This window comes from Vicugna pacos, unplaced genomic scaffold (genome assembly GCF_048564905.1).
Source record: "Vicugna pacos unplaced genomic scaffold, VicPac4 scaffold_20, whole genome shotgun sequence".
NCBI classification, from domain to species: Eukaryota; Metazoa; Chordata; class Mammalia; order Artiodactyla; family Camelidae; genus Vicugna; species Vicugna pacos.
Window position 1 is genome coordinate 56,738,013 of NW_027328741.1, and position 26,088 is coordinate 56,764,100.

Here is a 26,088-nt window from a genome sequence, read left to right on the forward strand (position 1 = left end):
GAACCTGGTGATACAAAAAACTTATGAAGTCAGAGTAAATATTTCAAAGTGTAATATATGCCTTCTTTGGTGGATGAAAGTTCACTAATCCACATGCTCACAACTCAGAAACGCATGTTTCTCGAATCCGTCATGCATGTATCATGTACGGAACCCGGAATGCCATGTTGATGGAATTCATGTAAGTTATATATCTATTAGGTTGAATACACTCCAGAAGTATTCTTCTGTGAAAAATGAACGAATTCGAAACTTGTGTTAGGGAAAGCATGTGAAAATGTGTACACGAGTCTATATGAAATTATTCCTTTTATAGAGGATGAAAAATCAGTAATCCACATGCTCACAACTCAGGAATGCATGTATGTCGAATCCGTCATGCATGTAACATGTACGGAACACGGAATATCATGTTGAAGGAATCTATTCAAATTACATATCTCTAGGGTAGAATTGGCTCCAAGAGGGTTTTCCTGTGATCAAAGTATGATTCTTGAAACTGGTGATAGGAGAAGCAACGAAGTCCAAGGAACTATTTCAAAGTGCATAAGTAACTTGTTTGGTGGTTGAAACATCTGTCATGCGCATGTTCACAGCTCAGAAATGCATGTTTGAGGAATCCGTGATGCATGAAACATGTTCGGAATACGGAATGCCATGGTTATGAAAACAATGTAAAGTACATGTGTATTGGTGAGAATTCGCTCAAAGAGTGTTTTCTACTGCAAATGTCCGTAATTAGAACCTGGTGATACAAAAAACTTATGAAGTCAGAGTAAATATTTCAAAGTGTAATATATGCCTTCTTTGGTGGATGAAAGTTCACTAATCCACATGCTCACAACTCAGAAATGCATGTTTCTCGAATCCGTCATGCATGTAACATGTACGGAACCCGGAATGCCATGTTGATGGAATTCATGTAAATTATATATCTATTAGGTTGAATACACTCCAGAAGTATTCTTCTGTGAAAAATGAACGAATTCGTAACTTGTGTTAGGGAAAGCTTGTGAAAATGTGTACACGAGTCTATATGAAATTATTCCTTTTATAGAGGATGAAAAATCAGTAATCCACATGGTCACAACTCAGGAATGCATGTTTGTCGAATCCGTCATGCATGTAAAATGTACGGAACACGGAATATCATGTTGAAGGAATCTATTCAAATTACATATCTCTAGGGTAGAATTCGCTCCAAGAGGGTTTTCCTGGGATCAAAGTGTGATTCATGAAACTGGTGATAGGAGAAGCAACGAAGTCCAAGGAACTATTTCAAAGTGCATAAGTAACTTGTTTGGTGGTTGAAACATCTGTCATGCGCATGTTCACAGCTCAGAAATGCATGTTTGAGGAATCCCTGATGCATGAAACATGTTCGGAATACGGAATGCCATGGTTATGTAAACAATGCAAATTACATGTGTATTGGAGAGAATTCGCACAACGAATGTTTTCTACTGCCAAATGTCCGATTTTAGAACCTGGTGATACAAAAAACTTATGAAGTCAGAGTAAATATTTCAAAGTGTAATATATGCCTTCTTTGGTGGATGAAAGTTCACTAATCCACATGCTCACAACTCAGAAACGCATGTTTCTCGAATCCGTCATGCATGTATCATGTACGGAACCCGGAATGCCATGTTGATGGAATTCATGTAAATTATATATCTATTAGGTTGAATACACTCCAGAAGTATTCTTCTGTGAAAAATGAACGAATTTTAAACTTGTGTTAGGGAAAGCTTGTGAAAATGTGTACACTATTCTATATGAAATTATTCCTTTTATAGAGGATGAAAAATCAGTAATCCACATGGTCACAACTCAGGAATGCATGTATGTCGAATCCGTCATGCATATAACATGTACGGAACACGGAATATCATGTTGAAGGGATCTATTCAAATTACATATCTCTAGGGTAGAATTCGCTCCAAGAGGGTTTTTCTGGGATCAAAATGTGATTCTTGAAACTGGTGATAGGAGAAGCAACGAAGTCCAAGGAACTATTTCAAAGTGCATAAATAACTTGTTTGGTGGTTGAAACATCTGTCATGCGCATGTTCACAGCTCAGAAATGCATGTTTGAGGAATCCGTGATGCATGAATCATGTTCCGAATACGGAATGCCATGGTTATGTAAACAATGTAAATTACATGTGTATTGGTGAGAATTCGCTCAAAGAGTGTTTTCTACTGCCAAATGTCCGATTTTAGAACCTGGTGATACAAAAAACTTATGAAGTCAGAGTAAATATTTCAAAGTGTAATATATGCCTTCTTTGGTGGATGAAAGTTCACTAATCCACATGCTCACAACTGAGAAACGCATGTTTCTCGAATCCGTCATGCATGTATCATGTACGGAACCCGGAATGCCATGTTGATGGAATTCATGTAAATTATATATCTATTAGGTTGAATACACTCCAGAAGTATTCTTCTGTGAAAAATGAACGAATTCGAAACTTGTCTTAGGGAAAGCTTGTGAAAATGTGTACACGAGTCTATATGAAATTATTCCTTTTGTAGAGGATGAAAAATCAGTAATCCACATGCTCACAACTCAGGAATGCATGTATGTCGAATCCGTCATGCATGTAACATGTACGGAACACGGAATATCATGTTGAAGGAATCTATTCAAATTACATATCTCTAGGGTAGAATTCGCTCCAAGAGGGTTTTCCTGGTATCAAAGTGTGATTCTTGAAACTGGTGATAGGAGAAGCAACGAAGTCCAAGGAACTATTTCAAAGTACATAAGTAGCTTGTTTGGTGGTTGAAATATCTGTCATGCGCATGTTCACAGCTCAGAAATTCATGTTTGAGGAATCCGTGATGCATGAAACATGTTCGGAATACGGAATGCCATGGTTATGTAAACAATGTAAATTACATGTGTATTGGTGAGAATTCGCTCAAAGAGTGTTTTCTACTGCCAAATGTCCGATTTTAGAACCTGGTGATACAAAAAACTTATGAAGTCAGAGTAAATATTTAAAAGTGTAATATATGCCTTCTTTGGTGGATGAAAGTTCACTAATCCACATGCTCACAACTGAGAAACGCATGTTTCTCGAATCCGTCATGCATGTAACATGTACGGAACCCGGAATGCCATGTTGATGGAATTCATGTAAATTAAATATCTATTAGGTTGAATACACTCCAGAAGTATTCTTCTGTGAAAAATGAATGAATTCGAAACTTGTCTTAGGGAAAGCTTGTGAAAATGTGTACACGAGTCTATATGAAATTATTCCTTTTATAGAGGATGAAAAATCAGTAATCCACATGGACACAACTCAGGAATGCATGTTTGTCGAATCTGTCATGCATGTAACATGTACGGAACACGGAATATCATGTTGAAGGAATCTATTCAAATTACATATCTCTAGGGTAGAATTCGCTCCAAGAGGGTTTTCCTGGTATCAAAGTGTGATTCTTGAAACTGGTGATAGGAGAAGCAACGAAGTCCAAGGAACTATTTCAAAGTACATAAGTAACTTGTTTGGTGGTTGAAACATCTGTCATGCGCATGTTCACAGCTCAGAAATTCATGTTTGAGGAATCCGTGATGCATGAAACATGTTCGGAATACGGAATGCCATGGTTATGTAAACAATGTAAATTACATGTGTATTGGTGAGAATTCGCTCAAAGAGTGTTTTCTACTGCCAAATGTCCGATTTTAGAACCTGGTGATACAAAAAACTTATGAAGTCAGAGTAAATATTTCAAAGTGTAATATATGCCTTCTTTGGTGGATGAAAGTTCACTAATCCACATGCTCACAACTGAGAAACGCATGTTTCTCGAATCCGTCATGCATGTAACATGTACGGAACCCGGAATGCCATGTTGATGGAATTCATGTAAATTAAATATCTATTAGGTTGAATACACTCCAGAAGTATTCTTCTGTGAAAAATGAATGAATTCGAAACTTGTCTTAGGGAAAGCTTGTGAAAATGTGTACACGAGTCTATATGAAATTATTCCTTTTATAGAGGATGAAAAATCAGTAATCCACATGGACACAACTCAGGAATGCATGTTTGTCGAATCTGTCATGCATGTAACATGTACGGAACACGGAATATCATGTTGAAGGAATCTATTCAAATTACATATCTCTAGGGTAGAATTCGCTCCAAGAGGGTTTTCCTGGTATCAAAGTGTGATTCTTGAAACTCGTGATAGGAGAAGCAACGAAGTCCAAGGAACTATTTCAAAGTACATAAGTAACTTGTTTGGTGGTTGAAACATCTGTCATGCGCATGTTCACAGCTCAGAAATGCATGTTTGAGGAATCCGTGATGCATGAAACATGTTCGGAATACGGAATGCCATGGTTATGTAAACAATGTAAATTACATGTGTATTGGTGAGAATTCGCACAAAGAGTGTTTTCTACCTCCAAATGTCCGATTTTAGAACCTGGTGATACAAAAAACTTATGAAGTCAGAGTAAATATTTCAAAGTGTAATATATGCCTTCTTTGGTGGATGAAAGTTCACTAATCCACATGCTCACAACTCAGAAACGCATGTTTCTCGAATCCGTCATGCATGTATCATGTACGGAACCCGGAATGCCATGTTGATGGAATTCATGTAAATTATATATCTATTAGGTTGAATACACTCCAGAAGTATTCTTCTGTGAAAAATGAACGAATTCGAAACTTGTCTTAGGGAAAGCTTGTGAAAATGTGTACACGAGTCTATATGAAATTATTCCTTTTGTAGAGGATGAAAAATCAGTAATCCACATGCTCACAACTCAGGAATGCATGTATGTCGAATCCGTCATGCATGTAACATGTACGGAACACGGAATATCATGTTGAAGGAATCTATTCAAATTACATATCTCTAGGGTAGAATTCGCTCCAAGAGGGTTTTTCTGGGATCAAAGTGTGATTCTTGAAACTGGTGATAGGAGAAGCAACGAAGTCCAAGGAACTATTTCAAAGTGCATAAGTAACTTGTTTGGTGGTTGAAACATCTGTCATGCGCATGTTCACAGCTCAGAAATGCATGTTTGAGGAATCCGTGATGCATGAAACATGTTCGGAATACGGAATGCCATGGTTATGTAAACAATGTAAAGTACATGTGTATTGGTGAGAATTCGTTCAAAGAGTGTTTTCTACCTCCAAATGTCCGATTTTAGAACCTGGTGATACAAAAAACTTATGAAGTCAGAGTAAATATTTCAAAGTGTTATATATGCCTTCTTTGGTGGATGAAAGTTCACTAATCCACATGCTCACAACTCAGAAACGCATGTTTCTCGAATCCGTCATGCATGTATCATGTACGGAACCCGGAATGCCATGTTGATGGAATTCATGTAAATTATATATCTATTAGGTTGAATACACTCCAGAAGTATTCTTCTGTGAAAAATGAATGAATTCGAAACTTGTGTTAGGGATAGCTTGTGAAAATGTGTACACGAGTCTATATGAAATTATTCCTTTTATAGAGGAAGAAAAATCAGTAATCCACATGGTCACAACTCAGGAATGCATGTATGTCGAATCCGTCATGCATGTAACATGTACGGAACACGGAATATCATGTTGAAGGAATCTATTCAAATTACATATCTCTAGGGTAGAATTCGCTCCAAGAGGGTTTTTCTGGGATCAAAGTGTGATTCTTGAAACTGGTGATAGGAGAAGCAACGAAGTCCAAGGAACTATTTCAAAGTACATAAGTAACTTGTTTGGTGGTTGAAACATCTGTCATGCGCATGTTCACAGCTCAGAAATGCATGTTTGAGGAATCCGTGATGCATGAAACATGTTCGGAATACGGAATGCCATGGTTATTTAAACAATGTAAGTACATGTGTATTGGTGAGAATTCGCTCAAACAGTGTTTTCTACTGCAAATGTCCGTAATTAGAACCTGGTGATACAAAAAACTTATGAAGTCAGAGTAAATATTTCAAAGTGTAATATATGCCTTCTTTGGTGAATGAAAGTTCACTAATCCACATGCTCACAACTCAGAAACGCATGTTTCTCGAATCCATCATGCATGTATCATGTACGGAACCCGGAATGCCATGTTGATGGAATTCATGTAAATTATATATCTATTAGGTTGAATACACTCCAGAAGTATTCTTCTGTGAAAAATGAACGAATTTGAAACTTGTGTTAGGGAAAGCTTGTGAAAATGTGTACACGAGTCTATATGAAATTATTCCTTTTATAGAGGATGAAAAATCAGTAATCCACATGGTCACAACTCAGGAATGCATGTATGTCGAATCCGTCATGCATGTAACATGTACGGAACACGGAATATCATGTTGAAGGAATCTATTAAAATTACATATCTCTAGGGTAGAATTCGCTCCAAGAGGGTTTTTCTGGGATCAAAGTGTGATTCTTGAAACTGGTGATAGGAGAAGCAACGAAGTCCAAGGAACTATTTCAAAGTGCATAAGTAACTTGTTTGGTGGTTGAAACATCTGTCATGCGCATGTTCACAACTCAGAAATGCATGTTTGAGGAATCCGTGATGCATGAAACATGTTCGGAATACGGAATGCCATGGTTATGTAAACAATGTAAAGTACATGTGTATTGGTGAGAATTCGTTCAAAGAGTGTTTTCTACCTCCAAATGTCCGATTTTAGAACCTGGTGATACAAAAAACTTATGAAGTCAGAGTAAATATTTCAAAGTGTTATATATGCCTTCTTTGGTGGATGAAAGTTCACTAATCCACATGCTCACAACTCAGAAACGCATGTTTCTTGAATCCGTCATGCATGTATCATGTACGGAACCCGGAATGCCATGTTGATGGAATTCATGTAAATTATATATCTATTAGGTTGAATACACTCCAGAAGTATTCTTCTGTGAAAAATGAATGAATTCGAAACTTGTGTTAGGGAAAGCTTGTGAAAATGTGTACACGAGTCTATATGAAATTATTCCTTTTATAGAGGATGAAAAATCAGTAATCCACATGGTCACAACTCAGTAATGCATGTATGTCGAATCCGTCATGCATGTAACATGTACGGAACACGGAATATCATGTTGAAGGAATCTATTCAAATTACGTATCTCTAGGGTAGAATTCGCTCCAAGAGGGTTTTCCTGGGATCAAAGTGTGATTCTTGAAACTGGTGATAGGAGAAGCAACGAAGTCCAAGGAACTATTTCAAAGTGCATAAGTAACTTGTTTGGTGGTTGAAACATCTGTCATGCGCATGTTCACAGCTCAGAAATGCATGTTTGAGGAATCCGTGATGCATGAAACATGTTCGGAATACGGAATGCCATGGTTATGTAAACAATGTAAATTACATGTGTATTGGTGAGAATTCGCTCAACGAGTGTTTTCTACTGCCAAATGTCCGATTTTAGAACCTGGTGATACAAAAAACTTATGAAGTCAGAGTAAATATTTCAAAGTGTAATATATGCCTTCTTTGGTGAATGAAAGTTCACTAATCCACATGCTCACAACTCAGAAACGCATGTTTCTCGAATCCGTCATGCATGTATCATGTACGGAACCCGGAATGCCATGTTGATGGAATTCATGTAAATTATATATCTATTAGGTTGAATACACTCCAGAAGTATTCTTCTGTGAAAAATGAACGAATTTGAAACTTGTGTTAGGGAAAGCTTGTGAAAATGTGTACACGAGTCTATATGAAATTATTCCTTTTATAGAGGATGAAAAATCAGTAATCCACATGGTCACAACTCAGGATTGCATGTATGTCGAATCCGTCATGCATGTAACATGTACGGAACACGGAATATCATGTTGAAGGAATCTATTCAAATTACATATCTCTAGGGTAGAATTCGCTCCAAGAGGGTTTTCCTGGGATCAAAGTGTGATTCTTGAAACTGGTGATAGGAGAAGCAACGAAGTCCAAGGAACTATTTCAAAGTGCATAAGTAACTTGTTTGGTGGTTGAAACATCTGTCATGCGCATGTTCACAGCTCAGAAATGCATGTTTGAGGAATCCCTGATGCATGAAACATGTTCGGAATACGGAATGCCATGGTTATGTAAACAATGCAAATTACATGTGTATTGGAGAGAATTCGCTCAACGAATGTTTTCTACTGCCAAATGTCCGATTTTAGAACCTGGTGATACAAAAAACTTATGAAGTCAGAGTAAATATTTCAAAGTGTAATATATGCCTTCTTTGGTGGATGAAAGTTCACTAATCCACATGCTCACAACTCAGAAATGCATGTTTCTCGAATCCGTCATGCATGTATCATGTACGGAACCCGGAATGCCATGTTGATGGAATTCATGTAAATTAAATATCTATTAGGTTGAATACACTCCAGAAGTATTCTTCTGTGAAAAATGAACGAATTTGAAACTTGTGTTAGGGAAAGCTTGTGAAAATGTGTACACGAGTCTATATGAAATTATTCCTTTTATAGAGGATGAAAAATCAGTAATCCACATGGTCACAACTCAGGAATGCATGTATGTCGAATCCGTCATGCATGTAACATGTACGGAACACGGAATATCATGTTGAAGGAATCTATTCAAATTACATATCTCTAGGGTAGAATTCGCTCCAAGAGGGTTTTTCTGGGATCAAAGTGTGATTCTTGAAACTGGTGATAGGAGAAGCAACGAAGTCCAAGGAACTATTTCAAAGTGCATAAGTAACTTGTTTGGTGGTTGAAATATCTGTCATGCGCATGTTCACAGCTCAGAAATGCATGTTTGAGGAATCCGTGATGCATGAAACATGTTCGGAATACGGAATGCCATGGTTATGTAAACAATGTAAATTACATGTGTATTGGTGAGAATTCGCTCAAAGAGTGTTTTCTACTGCCAAATGTCCGATTTTAGAACCTGGTGATACAAAAAACTTATGAAGTCAGAGTAAATATTTCAAAGTGTAATATATGCCTTCTTTGGTGGATGAAAGTTCAGTAATCCACATGCTCACAACTCAGAAACGCATGTTTCTCGAATCCGTCATGCATGTAACATGTACGGAACCCGGAATGCCATGTTGATGGAATTCATGTAAATTAAATATCTATTAGGTTGAACACACTCCAGAAGTATTCTTCTGTGAAAAATGAACGAATTCGAAACTTGTCTTAGGGAAAGCTTGTGAAAATGTGTACACGAGTCTATATGAAATTATTCCTTTTATAGAGGATGAAAAATCAGTAATCCACATGGACACAACTCAGGAATGCATGTTTGTCGAATGTGTCATACATGTAACATGTACGGAACACGGAATATCATGTTGAAGGAATCTATTCAAATTACATATCTCTAGGGTAGAATTCGCTCCAAGAGGGTTTTCCTGGGATCAAAGTGTGATTCTTGAAACTGGTGATAGGAGAAGCAACGAAGTCCAAGGAACTATTTCAACGTGCATAAGTAACTTGTTTGGTGGTTGAAACATCTGTCATGCGCATGTTCACAGCTCAGAAATGCATGTTTGAGGAATCCGTGATGCATGAAACATGTTCGGAATACGGAATGCCATGGTTATGTAAACAATGCAAATTACATGTGTATTGGAGAGAATTCGCTCAACGAAAGTTTTCTACTGCCAAATGTCCGATTTTAGAACCTGGTGATACAAAAAACTTATGAAGTCAGAGTAAATATTTCAAAGTGTAATATATGCCTTCTTTGGTGGATGAAAGTTCACTAATCCACATGCTCACAACTCAGAAACGCATGTTTCTCGAATCCGTCATGCATGTATCATGTACGGAACCCGGAATGCCATGTTGATGGAATTCATGTAAATTATATATCTATTAGGTTGAATACAATCCAGAAGTATTCTTCTGTGAAAAATGAACGAATTTGAAACTTGTGTTAGGGAAAGCTTGTGAAAATGTGTACACGAGTCTATATGAAATTATTCCTTTTATAGAGGATGAAAAATCAGTAATCCACATGTTCACAACTCAGGAATGCATGTATGTCGAATCCGTCATGCATGTAACATGTACGGAACACGGAATATCATGTTGAAGGAATCTATTCAAATTACATATCTCTAGGGTAGAATTCGCTCCAAGAGGGTTTTTCTGGGATCAAAGTGTGATTCTTGAAACTGGTGATAGGAGAAGCAACGAAGTCCAAGGAACTATTTCAAAGTGCATAAGTAACTTGTTTGGTGGTTGAAACATCTGTCATGCGCATGTTCACAGCTCAGAAATGCATGTTTGAGGAATCCGTGATGCATGAAACATGTTCGGAATACGGAATGCCATGGTTATGTAAACAATGTAAAGTACATGTGTATTGGTGAGAATTCGCTCAAAGAGTGTTTTCTACCTCCAAATGTCCGATTTTAGAACCTGGTGATACAAAAAACTTATGAAGTCAGAGTAAATATTTCAAAGTGTAATATATGCCTTCTTTGGTGGATGAAAGTTCACTAATCCACATGCTCACAACTCAGAAATGCATGTTTCTCGAATCCGTCATGCATGTATCATGTACGGAACCCGGAATGCCATGTTGATGGAATTCATGTAAATTATATATCTATTAGGTTGAATACACTCCAGAAGTATTCTTCTGTGAAAAATGAATGAATTCGAAACTTGTGTTAGGGAAAGCTTGTGAAAATGTGTACACGAGTCTATATGAAATTATTCCTTTTATAGAGGATGAAAAATCAGTAATCCACATGGTCACAACTCAGGAATGCATGTATGTCGAATCCGTCATGCATGTAACATGTACGGAACACGGAATATCATGTTGAAGGCATCTATTCAAATTACATATCTCTAGGGTAGAATTCGCTCCAAGAGGGTTTTTCTGGGATCAAAGTGTGATTCTTGAAACTGGTGATAGGAGAAGCAACGAAGTCCAAGGAACTATTTCAAAGTGCATAAGTAACTTGTTTGGTGGTTGAAACATCTGTCATGCGCATGTTCACAGCTCAGAAATGCATGTTTGAGGAATCCGTGATGCATGAAACATGTTCGGAATACGGAATGCCATGGTTATCTAAACAATGTAAATTACATGTGTATTGGTGAGAATTCGCTCAAAGAGTGTTTTCTACTGCCAAATGTCCGATTTTAGAACCTGGTGATACAAAAAACTTATGAAGTCAGAGTAAATATTTCAAAGTGTAATATATGCCTTCTTTGGTGGATGAAAGTTCACTAATCCACATGCTCACAACTCAGAAACGCATGTTTCTCGAATCCGTCATGCATATAACATGTACGGAACCCGGAATGCCATGTTGATGGAATTCATGTAAATTAAATATCTATTAGGTTGAATACACTCCAGAAGTATTCTTCTGTGAAAAATGAACGAATTCGAAACTTGTCTTAGGGAAAGCTTGTGAAAATGTGTACACGAGTCTATATGAAATTATTCCTTTTATAGAGGATGAAAAATCAGTAATCCACATGGACACAACTCAGGAATGCATGTTTGTCGAATGTGTCATACATGTAACATGTACGGAACACGGAATATCATGTTGAAGGAATCTATTCAAATTACATATCTCTAGGGTAGAATTCGCTCCAAGAGGGTTTTCCTGGGATCAAAGTGTGATTCTTGAAACTGGTGATAGGAGAAGCAACGAAGTCCAAGGAACTATTTCAAAGTGCATAAGTAACTTGTTTGGTGGTTGAAACATCTGTCATGCGCATGTTCACAGCTCAGAAATGCATGTTTGAGGAATCCGTGATGCATGAAACATGTTCGGAATACGGAATGCCATGGTTATGTAAACAATGTAAATTACATGTGTATTGGTGAGAATTCGCTCAAAGAGTGTTTTCTACTGCCAAATGTCCGATTTTAGAACCTGGTGATACAAAAAACTTATGAAGTCAGAGTAAATATTTCAAAGTGTAATATATGCCTTCTTTGGTGGATGAAAGTTCACTAATCCACATGCTCACAACTCAGAAACGCATGTTTCTCGAATCCATCATGCATGTATCATGTACGGAACCCGGAATGCCATGTTGATGGAATTCATGTAAATTATATATCTATTAGGTTGAATACACTCCAGAAGTATTCTTCTGTGAAAAATGAACGAATTTGAAACTTGTGTTAGGGAAAGCTTGTGAAAATGTTTACACGAGTCTATATGAAATTATTCCTTTTATAGAGGATGAAAAATCAGTAATCCACATGGTCACAACTCAGGAATGCATGTATGTCGAATCCGTCATGCATATAACATGTACGGAACACGGAATATCATGTTGAAGGGATCTATTCAAATTACATATCTCTAGGGTAGAATTTGCTCCAAGAGGGTTTTCCTGTGATCAAAGTGGGATTCTTGAAACTGGTGATAGGAGAAGCAACGAAGTCCAAGGAACTATTTCAAAGTGCATAAGTAACTTGTTTGGTGGTTGAAACATCTGTCATGCGCATGTTCACAGCTCAGAAATGCATTTCTGAGGAATCCGTGATGCATGAAACATGTTCGGAATACGGAATGCCATGGTTATGTAAACAATGTAAATTACATGTGTATTGCTGAGAATTCGCTCAAAGAGTGTTTTCCACTGCCAAATGTCCGATTTTAGAACCTGGTGATACAAAAAACTTATGAAGTCAGAGTAAATATTTCAAAGTGTAATATATGCCTTCTTTGGTGGATGAAAGTTCACTAATCCACATGCTCACAACTCAGAAACGCATGTTTCTCGAATCCGTCATGCATGTATCATGTACGGAACCCGGAATGCCATGTTGATGGAATTCATGTAAATTATATATCTATTAGGTTGAATACACTCCAGAAGTATTCTTCTGTGAAAAATGAACGAATTCGAAACTTGTGTTAGGGAAAGCTTGTGAAAATGTGTACACGAGTCTATATGAAATTATTCCTTTTATAGAGGATGAAAAATCAGTAATCCACTTGCTCACAACTCAGGAATGCATGTATGTCGAATCCGTCATGCATGTAACATGTACGGAACACGGAATATCATGTTGAAGGAATCAATTCAAATTTCATATCTCTAGGGTAGAATTCGCTCCAAGAGGGTTTTCCTGTGATCAAAGTGTGATTCTTGAAACTGGTGATAGGAGAAGCAACGAAGTCCAAGGAACTATTTCAAAGTGCATAAGTAACTTGTTTGGTGGTTGAAACATCTGTCATGTGCATGTTCACAGCTCAGAAATGCATGTTTGAGGAATCCGTGATGCATGAAACTTGTTCGGAATACGGAATCCCATGGTTATGTAAACAATGTAAATTACATGTGTATTGGTGAGAATTCGCTCAAAGAGTGTTTTCCACTGCCAAATGTCCGATTTTAGAACCTGGTGATACAAAAAACTTATGAAGTCAGAGTAAATATTTCAAAGTGTAATATATGCCTTCTTTGGTGGATGAAAGTTCACTAATCCACATGCTCACAACTCAGAAACGCATGTTTCTCGAATCCGTCATGCATGTATCATGTACGGAACCCGGAATGCCATGTTGATGGAATTCATGTAAATTATATATCTATTAGGTTGAATACACTCCAGAAGTATTCTTCTGTGAAAAATGAACGAATTCGAAACTTGTGTTAGGGAAAGCTTGTGAAAATGTGTACACGAGTCTATATGAAATTATTCCTTTTGTAGAGGATGAAAAATCAGTAATCCACATGCTCACAACTCAGGAATGCATGTATGTCGAATCCGTCATGCATGTAACATGTACGGAACACGGAATATCATGTTGAAGGAATCTATTCAAATTACATATCTCTAGGGTAGAATTCGCTCCAAGAGGGTTTTTCTGGGATCAAAGTGTGATTCTTGTAACTGGTGATAGGAGAAGCAACGAAGTCCAAGGAACTATTTCAACGTGCATAAGTAACTAGTTTGGTGGTTGAAACATCTGTCATGCGCATGTTCACAGCTCAGAAATGCATGTTTGAGGAATCCGTGATGCATGAAACATGTTCGGAATACGGAATGCCATGGTTACGTAAACAATGTAAATTACATGTGTATTGGAGAGAATTCGCTCAAAGAGTGTTTTCTACTGCCAAATGTCCGATTTTAGAACCTGGTGATACAAAAAACTTATGAAGTCAGAGTAAATATTTCAAAGTGTAATATATGCCTTCTTTGGTGGATGAAAGTTCACTAATCCACATGCTCACAACTGAGAAACGCATGTTTCTCGAATCCGTCATGCATGTAACATGTACGGAACCCGGAATGCCATGTTGATGGAATTCATGTAAATTAAATATCTATTAGGTTGAATACACTCCAGAAGTATTCTTCTGTGAAAAATGAATGAATTCGAAACTTGTCTTAGGGAAAGCTTGTGAAAATGTGTACACGAGTCTATATGAAATTATTCCTTTTATAGAGGATGAAAAATCAGTAATCCACATGGACACAACTCAGGAATGCATGTTTGTCGAATCTGTCATGCATGTAACATGTACGGAACACGGAATATCATGTTGAAGGAATCTATTCAAATTACATATCTCTAGGGTAGAATTCGCTCCAAGAGGGTTTTCCTGGTATCAAAGTGTGATTCTTGAAACTGGTGATAGGAGAAGCAACGAAGTCCAAGGAACTATTTCAAAGTACATAAGTAGCTTGTTTGGTGGTTGAAATATCTGTCATGCGCATGTTCACAGCTCAGAAATTCATGTTTGAGGAATCCGTGATGCATGAAACATGTTCGGAATACGGAATGCCATGGTTATGTAAACAATGTAAATTACATGTGTATTGGTGAGAATTCGCTCAAAGAGTGTTTTCTACTGCCAAATGTCCGATTTTAGAACCTGGTGATACAAAAAACTTATGAAGTCAGAGTAAATATTTAAAAGTGTAATATATGCCTTCTTTGGTGGATGAAAGTTCACTAATCCACATGCTCACAACTCAGAAACGCATGTTTCTCGAATCCGTCATGCATGTAACATGTACGGAACCCGGAATGCCATGTTGATGGAATTCATGTAAATTAAATATCTATTAGGTTGAATACACTCCAGAAGTATTCTTCTGTGAAAAATGAATGAATTCGAAACTTGTCTTAGGGAAAGCTTGTGAAAATGTGTACACGAGTCTATATGAAATTATTCCTTTTATAGAGGATGAAAAATCAGTAATCCACATGGACACAACTCAGGAATGCTTGTTTGTCGAATCTGTCATGCATGTAACATGTACGGAACACGGAATATCATGTTGAAGGAATCTATTCAAATTACATATCTCTAGGGTAGAATTCGCTCCAAGAGGGTTTTCCTGGTATCAAAGTGTGATTCTTGAAACTCGTGATAGGAGAAGCAACGAAGTCCAAGGAACTATTTCAAAGTACATAAGTAACTTGTTTGGTGGTTGAAACATCTGTCATGCGCATGTTCACAGCTCAGAAATGCATGTTTGAGGAATCCGTGATGCATGAAACATGTTCGGAATACGGAATGCCATGGTTATGTAAACAATGTAAATTACATGTGTATTGGTGAGAATTCACTCAAAGAGTGTTTTCTACTGCCAAATGTCCGATTTTAGAACCTGGTGATACAAAAAACTTATGAAGTCAGAGTAAATATTTCAAAGTGTAATATATGCCTTCTTTGGTGGATGAAAGTTCACTAATCCACATGCTCACAACTCAGAAACGCATGTTTCTCGAATCCGTCATGCATGTATCATGTACGGAACCCGGAATGCCATGTTGATGGAATTCATGTAAATTATATATCTATTAGGTTGAATACACTCCAGAAGTATTCTTCTGTGAAAAATGAATGAATTCGAAACTTGTGTTAGGGAAAGCTTGTGAAAATGTGTACACGAGTCTATATGAAATTATTCCTTTTATAGAGGATGAAAAATCAGTAATCCACATGGTCACAACTCAGGAATGCATGTATGTCGAATCCGTCATGCATGTAACATGTACGGAACACGGAATATCATGTTGAAGGAATCTATTCAAATTACATATCTCTAGGGTAGAATTCGCTCCAAGAGGGTTTTTCTGGGATCAAAGTGTGATTCTTGAAACTGGTGATAGGAGAAGCAACGAAGTCCAAGGAACTATTTCAAAGTACATAAGTAACTTGTTTGGTGGTTGAAACATCTGTCATGCGCATGTTCACAGCTCAGAAATGCATGTTTGAGGAATCCGTGATGCATGAAACATGTTCGGAATACGGAATGCCATGGTTATTTAAACAATGTAAAGTACATGTGTATTGGTGAGAATTCGCTCAAACAGTGTTTTCTACTGCAAATGTCCGTAATTAGAACCTGGTGATACAAAAAACTTATGAAGTCAGAGTAAATATTTCAAAGTGTAATATATGCCTTCTTTGGTGAATGAAAGTTCACTAATCCACATGCTCACAACTCAGAAACGCATGTTTCTCGAATCCGTCATGCATGTATCATGTACGGAACCCGGAATGCCATGTTGATGGAATTCATGTAAATTATATATCTATTAGGTTGAATACACTCCAGAAGTATTCTTCTGTGAAAAATGAACGAATTTGAAACTTGTGTTAGGGAAAGCTTGTGAAAATGTGTACACGAGTCTATATGAAATTATTCCTTTTATAGAGGATGAAAAATCAGTAATCCACATGGTCACAACTCAGGAATGCATGTATGTCGAATCCGTCATGCATGTAACATGTACGGAACACGGAATATCATGTTGAAGGAATCTATTAAAATTACATATCTCTAGGGTAGAATTCGCTCCAAGAGGGTTTTTCTGGGATCAAAGTGTGATTCTTGAAACTGGTGATAGGAGAAGCAACGAAGTCCAAGGAACTATTTCAAAGTGCATAAGTAACTTGTTTGGTGGTTGAAACATCTGTCATGCGCATGTTCACAACTCAGAAATGCATGTTTGAGGAATCCGTGATGCATGAAACATGTTCGGAATACGGAATGCCATGGTTATGTAAACAATGTAAAGTACATGTGTATTGGTGAGAATTCGTTCAAAGAGTGTTTTCTACCTCCAAATGTCCGATTTTAGAACCTGGTGATACAAAAAACTTATGAAGTCAGAGTAAATATTTCAAAGTGTTATATATGCCTTCTTTGGTGGATGAAAGTTCACTAATCCACATGCTCACAACTCAGAAACGCATGTTTCTTGAATCCGTCATGCATGTATCATGTACGGAACCCGGAATGCCATGTTGATGGAATTCATGTAAATTATATATCTATTAGGTTGAATACACTCCAGAAGTATTCTTCTGTGAAAAATGAATGAATTCGAAACTTGTGTTAGGGAAAGCTTGTGAAAATGTGTACACGAGTCTATATGAAATTATTCCTTTTATAGAGGATGAAAAATCAGTAATCCACATGGTCACAACTCAGTAATGCATGTATGTCGAATCCGTCATGCATGTAACATGTACGGAACACGGAATATCATGTTGAAGGAATCTATTCAAATTACGTATCTCTAGGGTAGAATTCGCTCCAAGAGGGTTTTCCTGGGATCAAAGTGTGATTCTTGAAACTGGTGATAGGAGAAGCAACGAAGTCCAAGGAACTATTTCAAAGTGCATAAGTAACTTGTTTGGTGGTTGAAACATCTGTCATGCGCATGTTCACAGCTCAGAAATGCATGTTTGAGGAATCCGTGATGCATGAAACATGTTCGGAATACGGAATGCCATGGTTATGTAAACAATGTAAATTACATGTGTATCGGTGAGAATTCGCTCAACGAGTGTTTTCTACTGCCAAATGTCCGATTTTAGAACCTGGTGATACAAAAAACTTATGAAGTCAGAGTAAATATTTCAAAGTGTAATATATGCCTTCTTTGGTGAATGAAAGTTCACTAATCCACATGCTCACAACTCAGAAACGCATGTTTCTCGAATCCGTCATGCATGTATCATGTACGGAACCCGGAATGCCATGTTGATGGAATTCATGTAAATTATATATCTATTAGGTTGAATACACTCCAGAAGTATTCTTCTGTGAAAAATGAACGAATTTGAAACTTGTGTTAGGGAAAGCTTGTGAAAATGTGTACACGAGTCTATATGAAATTATTCCTTTTATAGAGGATGAAAAATCAGTAATCCACATGGTCACAACTCAGGATTGCATGTATGTCGAATCCGTCATGCATGTAACATGTACGGAACACGGAATATCATGTTGAAGGAATCTATTCAAATTACATATCTCTAGGGTAGAATTCGCTCCAAGAGGGTTTTCCTGGGATCAAAGTGTGATTCTTGAAACTGGTGATAGGAGAAGCAACGAAGTCCAAGGAACTATTTCAAAGTGCATAAGTAACTTGTTTGGTGGTTGAAACATCTGTCATGCGCATGTTCACAGCTCAGAAATGCATGTTTGAGGAATCCCTGATGCATGAAACATGTTCGGAATACGGAATGCCATGGTTATGTAAACAATGCAAATTACATGTGTATTGGAGAGAATTCGCTCAACGAATGTTTTCTACTGCCAAATGTCCGATTTTAGAACCTGGTGATACAAAAAACTTATGAAGTCAGAGTAAATATTTCAAAGTGTAATATATGCCTTCTTTGGTGGATGAAAGTTCACTAATCCACATGCTCACAACTCAGAAATGCATGTTTCTCGAATCCGTCATGCATGTATCATGTACGGAACCCGGAATGCCATGTTGATGGAATTCATGTAAATTAAATATCTATTAGGTTGAATACACTCCAGAAGTATTCTTCTGTGAAAAATGAACGAATTTGAAACTTGTGTTAGGGAAAGCTTGTGAAAATGTGTACACGAGTCTATATGAAATTATTCCTTTTATAGAGGATGAAAAATCAGTAATCCACATGGTCACAACTCAGGAATGCATGTATGTCGAATCCGTCATGCATGTAACATGTACGGAACACGGAATATCATGTTGAAGGAATCTATTCAAATTACATATCTCTAGGGTAGAATTCGCTCCAAGAGGGTTTTTCTGGGATCAAAGTGTGATTCTTGAAACTGGTGATAGGAGAAGCAACGAAGTCCAAGGAACTATTTCAAAGTGCATAAGTAACTTGTTTGGTGGTTGAAATATCTGTCATGCGCATGTTCACAGCTCAGAAATGCATGTTTGAGGAATCCGTGATGCATGAAACATGTTCGGAATACGGAATGCCATGGTTATGTAAACAATGTAAATTACATGTGTATTGGTGAGAATTCGCTCAAAGAGTGTTTTCTACTGCCAAATGTCCGATTTTAGAACCTGGTGATACAAAAAACTTATGAAGTCAGAGTAAATATTTCAAAGTGTAATATATGCCTTCTTTGGTGGATGAAAGTTCACTAATCCACATGCTCACAACTCAGAAACGCATGTTTCTCGAATCCGTCATGCATGTAACATGTACGGAACCCGGAATGCCATGTTGATGGAATTCATGTAAATTAAATATCTATTAGGTTGAACACACTCCAGAAGTATTCTTCTGTGAAAAATGAACGAATTCGAAACTTGTCTTAGGGAAAGCTTGTGAAAATGTGTACACGAGTCTATATGAAATTATTCCTTTTATAGAGGATGAAAAATCAGTAATCCACATGGACACAACTCAGGAATGCATGTTTGTCGAATGTGTCATACATGTAACATGTACGGAACACGGAATATCATGTTGAAGGAATCTATTCAAATTACATATCTCTAGGGTAGAATTCGCTCCAAGAGGGTTTTCCTGGGATCAAAGTGTGATTCTTGAAACTGGTGATAGGAGAAGCAACGAAGTCCAAGGAACTATTTCAAAGTGCATAAGTAACTTGTTTGGTGGTTGAAACATCTGTCATGCGCATGTTCACAGCTCAGAAATGCATGTTTGAGGAATCCGTGATGCATGAAACATGTTCGGAATACGGAATGCCATGGTTATGTAAACAATGCAAATTACATGTGTATTGGAGAGAATTCGCTCAACGAAAGTTTTCTACTGCCAAATGTCCGATTTTAGAACCTGGTGATACAAAAAACTTATGAAGTCAGAGTAAATATTTCAAAGTGTAATATATGCCTTCTTTGGTGGATGAAAGTTCACTAATCCACATGCTCACAACTCAGAAACGCATGTTTCTCGAATCCGTCATGCATGTATCATGTACGGAACCCGGAATGCCATGTTGATGGAATTCATGTAAATTATATATCTATTAGGTTGAATACAATCCAGAAGTATTCTTCTGTGAAAAATGAACGAATTTGAAACTTGTGTTAGGGAAAGCTTGTGAAAATGTGTACACGAGTCTATATGAAATTATTCCTTTTATAGAGGATGAAAAATCAGTAATCCACATGTTCACAACTCAGGAATGCATGTATGTCGAATCCGTCATGCATGTAACATGTACGGAACACGGAATATCATGTTGAAGGAATCTATTCAAATTACATATCTCTAGGGTAGAATTCGCTCCAAGAGGGTTTTTCTGGGATCAAAGTGTGATTCTTGAAACTGGTGATAGGAGAAGCAACGAAGTCCAAGGAACTATTTCAAAGTGCATAAGTAACTTGTTTGGTGGTTGAAACATCTGTCATGCGCATGTTCACAGCTCAGAAATGCATGTTTGAGGAATCCGTGATGCATGAAACATGTTCGGAATACGGAATGCCATGGTTATGTAAACAATGTAAAGTACATGTGTATTGGTGAGAATTCGCTCAAAGAGTGTTTTCTACCTCCAAATGTCCGATTTTAGAACCTGGTGATACAAAAAACTTATGAAGTCAGAGTAAATATTTCAAAGTGTAATATATGCCTTCTTTGGTGGATGAAAGTTCACTAATCCACATGCTCACAACTCAGAAATGCATGTTTCTCGAATCCGTCATGCATGTATCATGTACGGAACCCGGAATGCCATGTTGATGGAATTCATGTAAATTATATATCTATTAGGTTGAATACACTCCAGAAGTATTCTTCTGTGAAAAATGAATGAATTCGAAACTTGTGTTAGGGAAAGCTTGTGAAAATGTGTACACGAGTCTATATGAAATTATTCCTTTTATAGAGGATGAAAAATCAGTAATCCACATGGTCACAACTCAGGAATGCATGTATGTCGAATCCGTCATGCATGTAACATGTACGGAACACGGAATATCATGTTGAAGGCATCTATTCAAATTACATATCTCTAGGGTAGAATTCGCTCCAAGAGGGTTTTTCTGGGATCAAAGTGTGATTCTTGAAACTGGTGATAGGAGAAGCAACGAAGTCCAAGGAACTATTTCAAAGTGCATAAGTAACTTGTTTGGTGGTTGAAACATCTGTCATGCGCATGTTCACAGCTCAGAAATGCATGTTTGAGGAATCCGTGATGCATGAAACATGTTCGGAATACGGAATGCCATGGTTATGTAAACAATGTAAATTACATGTGTATTGGTGAGAATTCGCTCAAAGAGTGTTTTCTACTGCCAAATGTCCGATTTTAGAACCTGGTGATACAAAAAACTTATGAAGTCAGAGTAAATATTTCAAAGTGTAATATATGCCTTCTTTGGTGGATGAAAGTTCACTAATCCACATGCTCACAACTCAGAAACGCATGTTTCTCGAATCCGTCATGCATATAACATGTACGGAACCCGGAATGCCATGTTGATGGAATTCATGTAAATTAAATATCTATTAGGTTGAATACACTCCAGAAGTATTCTTCTGTGAAAAATGAACGAATTCGAAACTTGTCTTAGGGAAAGCTTGTGAAAATGTGTACACGAGTCTATATGAAATTATTCCTTTTATAGAGGATGAAAAATCAGTAATCCACATGGACACAACTCAGGAATGCATGTTTGTCGAATGTGTCATACATGTAACATGTACGGAACACGGAATATCATGTTGAAGGAATCTATTCAAATTACATATCTCTAGGGTAGAATTCGCTCCAAGAGGGTTTTCCTGGGATCAAAGTGTGATTCTTGAAACTGGTGATAGGAGAAGCAACGAAGTCCAAGGAACTATTTCAAAGTGCATAAGTAACTTGTTTGGTGGTTGAAACATCTGTCATGCGCATGTTCACAGCTCAGAAATGCATGTTTGAGGAATCCGTGATGCATGAAACATGTTCGGAATACGGAATGCCATGGTTATGTAAACAATGTAAAGTACATGTGTATTCGTGAGAATTCGCTCAAAGAGTGTTTTCTACCTCCAAATGTCCGATTTTAGAACCTGGTGATACAAAAAACTTATGAAGTCAGAGTAAATATTTCAAAGTGTAATATATGCCTTCTTTGGTGGATGAAAGTTCACTAATCCACATGCTCACAACTCAGAAATGCATGTTTCTCGAATCCGTCATGCATGTATCATGTACGGAACCCGGAATGCCATGTTGATGGAATTCATGTAAATTATATATCTATTAGGTTGAATACACTCCAGAAGTATTCTTCTGTGAAAAATGAATGAATTCGAAACTTGTGTTAGGGAAAGCTTGTGAAAATGTGTACACGAGTCTATATGAAATTATTCCTTTTATAGAGGATGAAAAATCAGTAATCCACATGGTCACAACTCAGGAATGCATGTATGTCGAATCCGTCATGCATGTAACATGTACGGAACACGGAATATCATGTTGAAGGCATCTATTCAAATTACATATCTCTAGGGTAGAATTCGCTCCAAGAGGGTTTTTCTGGGATCAAAGTGTGATTCTTGAAACTGGTGATAGGAGAAGCAACGAAGTCCAAGGAACTATTTCAAAGTGCATAAGTAACTTGTTTGGTGGTTGAAACATCTGTCATGCGCATGTTCACAGCTCAGAAATGCATGTTTGAGGAATCCGTGATGCATGAAACATGTTCGGAATACGGAATGCCATGGTTATGTAAACAATGTAAATTACATGTGTATTGGTGAGAATTCGCTCAAAGAGTGTTTTCTACTGCCAAATGTCCGATTTTAGAACCTGGTGATACAAAAAACTTATGAAGTCAGAGTAAATATTTCAAAGTGTAATATATGCCTTCTTTGGTGGATGAAAGTTCACTAATCCACATGCTCACAACTCAGAAACGCATGTTTCTCGAATCCGTCATGCATATAACATGTACGGAACCCGGAATGCCATGTTGATGGAATTCATGTAAATTAAATATCTATTAGGTTGAATACACTCCAGAAGTATTCTTCTGTGAAAAATGAACGAATTCGAAACTTGTCTTAGGGAAAGCTTGTGAAAATGTGTACACGAGTCTATATGAAATTATTCCTTTTATAGAGGATGAAAAATCAGTAATCCACATGGACACAACTCAGGAATGCATGTTTGTCGAATGTGTCATACATGTAACATGTACGGAACACGGAATATCATGTTGAAGGAATCTATTCAAATTACATATCTCTAGGGTAGAATTCGCTCCAAGAGGGTTTTCCTGGGATCAAAGTGTGATTCTTGAAACTGGTGATAGGAGAAGCAACGAAGTTCAAGGAACTATTTCAAAGTGCATAAGTAACTTGTTTGGTGGTTGAAACATCTGTCATGCGCATGTTCACAGCTCAGAAATGCATGTTTGAGGAATCCGTGATGCATGAAACATATTCGGAATACGGAATGCCATGGTTATGTAAACAATGTAAATTACATGTGTATTGGTGAGAATTCGCTCAAAGAGTGTTTTCTACTGCCAAATGTCCGATTTTAGAACCTGGTGATACAAAAAACTTATGAAGTCAGAGTAAATATTTCAAAGTGTAATATATGCCTTCTTTGGTGGATGAAAGTTCACTAATCCACATGCTCACAACTCAGAAACGCATGTTTCTCGAATCCATCATGCATGTATCATGTACGGAACCCGGAATGCCATGTTGATGGAATTCATGTAAATTATATATCTATTAGGTTGAATACACTCCAGAAGTATTCTTCTGTGAAAAATGAACGAATTTGAAACTTGTGTTAGGGAAAGCTTGTGAAAATGTTTACACGAGTCTATATGAAATTATTCCTTTTATAGAGGATGAAAAATCAGTAATCCACATGGTCACAACTCAGGAATGCATGTATGTCGAATCCGTCATGCATATAACATGTACGGAACACGGAATATCATGTTGAAGGGATCTATTCAAATTACATATCTCTAGGGTAGAATTCGCTGGAAGAGGGTTTTTCTGGGATCAAAGTGTGATTCTTGAAACTGGTGATAGGAGAAGCAACGAAGTCCAAGGAACTATTTCAAAGTGCATAAGTAACTTGTTTGGTGGTTGAAACATCTGTCATGCGCATGTTCACAGCTCAGAAATACATGTTTGAGGAATCCGTGATGCATGAATCATGTTCCGAATACGGAATGCCATGGTTATGTAAACAATGTAAATTACATGTGTATTGGTGAGAATTCGCTCAAAGAGTGTTTTCTACTGCCAAATGTCCGATTTTAGAACCTGGTGATACAAAAAACTTATGAAGTCAGAGTAAATATTTCAAAGTGTAATATATGCCTTCTTTGGTGGATGAAAGTTCACTAATCCACATGCTCACAACTCAGAAACGCATGTTTCTCGAATCCGTCATGCATGTAACATGTACGGAACCCGGAATGCCATGTTGATGGAATTCATGTAAATTATATATCTATTAGGTTGAATACACTCCAGAAGTATTCTTCTGTGAAAAATGAACGAATTCGAAACTTGTCTTAGGGAAAGCTTGTGAAAATATGTACACGAGTCTATATGAAATTATTCCTTTTGTAGAGGATGGAAAATCAGTAATCCACATGCTCACAACTCAGGAATGCATGTATGTCGAATCCGTCATGCATGTAACATGTACGGAACACGGAATATCATGTTGAAGGAATCTATTCAAATTACATATCTCTAGGGTAGAATTCGCTCCAAGAGGGTTTTCCTGGTATCAAAGTGTGATTCTTGAAACTGGTGATAGGAGAAGCAACGAAGTCCAAGGAACTATTTCAAAGTACATAAGTAACTTGTTAGGTGGTTGAAACATCTGTCATGCGCATGTTCACAGCTCAGAAATGCATGTTTGAGGAATCCGTGATGCATGAAACATGTTCGGAATACGGAATGCCATGGTTATGTAAACAATGTAAATTACATGTGTATTGGTGAGAATTCGCTCAAAGAGTGTTTTCTACTGCCAAATGTCCGATTTTAGAACCTGGTGATACAAAAAACTTATGAAGTCAGAGTAAATATTTCAAAGTGTAATATATGCCTTCATTGGTGGATGAAAGTTCACTAATCCACATGCTCACAACTCAGAAACGCATGTTTCTCGAATCCGTCATGCATGTATCATGTACGGAACCCGGAATGCCATGTTGATGGAATTCATGTAAATTATATATCTATTAGGTTGAATACACTCCAGAAGTATTCTTCTGTGAAAAATGAACGAATTCGAAACTTGTGTTAGGGAAAGCTTGTGAAAATGTGTACACGAGTCTATATGAAATTATTCCTTTTATAGAGGATGAAAAATCAGTAATCCACTTGCTCACAACTCAGGAATGCATGTATGTCGAATCCGTCATGCATGTAACATGTACGGAACACGGAATATCATGTTGAAGGAATCTATTCAAATTACATATCTCTAGGGTAGAATTCGCTCCAAGAGGGTTTTCCTGGTATCAAAGTGTGATTCTTGAAACTGGTGATAGGAGAAGCAACGAAGTCCAAGGAACTATTTCAAAGTACATAAGTAACTTGTTTGGTGGTTGAAACATCTGTCATGCGCATGTTCACAGCTCAGAAATGCATGTTTGAGGAATCCGTGATGCATGAAACATGTTCGGAATACGGAATGCCATGGTTATGTAAACAATGTAAATTACATGTGTATTGGTGAGAATTCGCTCAAAGAGTGTTTTCTACTGCCAAATGTCCGATTTTAGAACATGGTGATACAAAAAACTTATGAAGTCAGAGTAAATATTTCAAAGTGTAATATATGCCTTCTTTGGTGGATGAAAGTTCACTAATCCACATGCTCACAACTCAGAAACGCATGTTTCT